Genomic DNA, 2,262 nt, shown 5'->3' with positions numbered 1-2,262 from the left:
GAATTACATTGGGAAAGTCTGCTGACAGAGATCCTTCCAAAGTACTGAACAACAATGACGTCAGTCTGGAGACTAAGGTGCACTTGATCCAGGCCATAGTCTTTGCAATCACTTGCTATGTGTCAGAGGGTTCAACAATGAGTAGCCTTTGAGGTGTGGTGCTGGAGAAGAGTATTGAGTATACCATGCACTACTGAAAGAAGAAACAGGTTTATTCTAGAGAGGATGATACCAGACTGCTTATTGGAGGCAAGGATTCTGAAGCTTCATCTGAAATGTTTTGGACATGTTGCAAGGAAGGACCAGTCCTCAGAGAGGGACATTCTGCTTGGGAGGGTAGAGGGACAGCACAAGAGAGGAAGACCTTCTGTGGGATGGATTTATTTAGTAACATTGGTAATGGGAGCAGATATGTCAGAGACAATAAGATTGACAGGATAGAACAGAATTATATATGGTTACTATGAGTTGTTATCACCTGGTCACCAGAGAGAGCATGGTGTTGCATGTGCCGGTGTTGTGGCCTAGGGTTCAAGGCATCAGGGTGCTTCAAGCCCAGAAGGGCCATTGGGCCTGTGGCCCTCTGGCCAGTCTTTCATTGTTTTTGTTCAGACATTCCTCTAGTTTGTATAGCCCTGGTGTACAAGTTGCTGTACCATGGTCACTTTTGGTTGCTGTGAAGCTGAACTGTGAAGCTGTGGCACTGATGTGTCAAATGCATTAGTGGTTGACTACCCAATGCGGACAGAGAGTGGGGTGGAGCTCCCCAACTAAAACAAGCTTGGAAGGAGGCATGGCATCCATTTCCATAATAGCTTGCCTCTGGAAACCCTATGAACCTGGCGAGAGAATGAAAGGCACCCAAGCGTTGAGGACTCTCCTTCATAGGGTCGTTATGAGTCACCTGTGACATGGCGGCACTTAACAACAACAACAACAACAACATATTCTTCAGAATGAAATGTTTCTCCATTGTACATCATTCTCAGTAGTGCTACTATGTCCAAGCCACTATGCCAATCTATCTCATTAAGAGTGTTTCTGACTGCATTCTGAAGCATGTTGTCTCTAGCGACTGGCCACAGCTGATAATAATTCCAAAGTGTTTGAGATAAAGTCTCAATATCTCTGTTCTAAGGAGTGCTACGGTTAAACCTTTTCCAAGAGATTTATTTATCATTTTGGCAATCTAATATATATTCAATATTCTTCAGCAACATTAGTTCTCAGAGATTAATTTTTCTTTGGTCTTCCTTACTCACTGTCCAACTTTTACATGTACATGAGACAACTGAAAATACCATGGTTTAGGTTTGGTATATGTTATCTACCAAAGCAACAGCCTCCATCGTTAGCACTTTAAAGAGCTCTTTTGTCCAATGCACTAGTTAGCTTGATTTCTCGACATTTGTTTCCTGGGCATTGATTGTGGATCCAAATTAAATGACATCCTTGACAACTTTCTTCTTTTCTTTATTCATTATGAAGCTATTTATTGGTTCACTTGTGAGTCTATCATTCTTAGTAGAATGTAGAAATAAGAATTACTTCATTTTATTTCTCCAACTTTTTATATTTTCATTTATTTAATACTGGGTTCATTGAGTTGAATTGCTTTTTTTAGGGGCTATATTATGGAATACATTGAGAAAAATAAGTAGAATAAAACAAGAATAGGAAATTGAATATGCAATTAACCCTGCATAAATGTTACTTGTTATAATTTTTCTCAGACTTAGTCATAAAGAGCGGATGGAAATTGATCACCACAGATTACTCCACTACTATAATTAACAAAGTCAGAATCTGGTGTTGAGCAGATGTGTGGCCAAGAGCTGTAGAGAAGCATTCCAAATTAAGAATAGTTACAAACAAGGAATTTTGAATTATTATTATTTATACATTGAATCTCTCTAATCATTGTTAAGACTCTGATGCTCCAGCCAACATTAGATACTCTGCTTTCATGGAAGAAGCACCTCAAAGCTTTCTTGACCCTAGTCACATGGGTCTTATTTGTCTAGTAGAAAAAACATCCTATTCAATTGTAATTGTTTGTTGTTTTTATGGGCTATTGAATCGACTGTGACTCAAAATGACCCTGTGAGCAATGTCTTCCTTTCAGTCCATGGATTTAAGTAATTATTCAGTGGATTATAACATTGCCTAAGCCAAAGCACAAGGAAGAATTCAAGATACTAAAGAGCTGAACAGAAGATTCCAAAAGGCTGCTCGGAATGACAAAGCAAAATACTACAATGA

Source organism: Elephantulus edwardii, unplaced genomic scaffold, assembly GCF_000299155.1.
Source record: "Elephantulus edwardii isolate Elephantulus edwardi_28Jun2011 unplaced genomic scaffold, EleEdw1.0 scaffold00154, whole genome shotgun sequence".
Taxonomy (NCBI): Eukaryota; Metazoa; Chordata; class Mammalia; order Macroscelidea; family Macroscelididae; genus Elephantulus; species Elephantulus edwardii.
The sequence above is the reverse complement of the archived record's forward strand: the minus strand, read 5'-3'. Positions refer to the sequence as shown.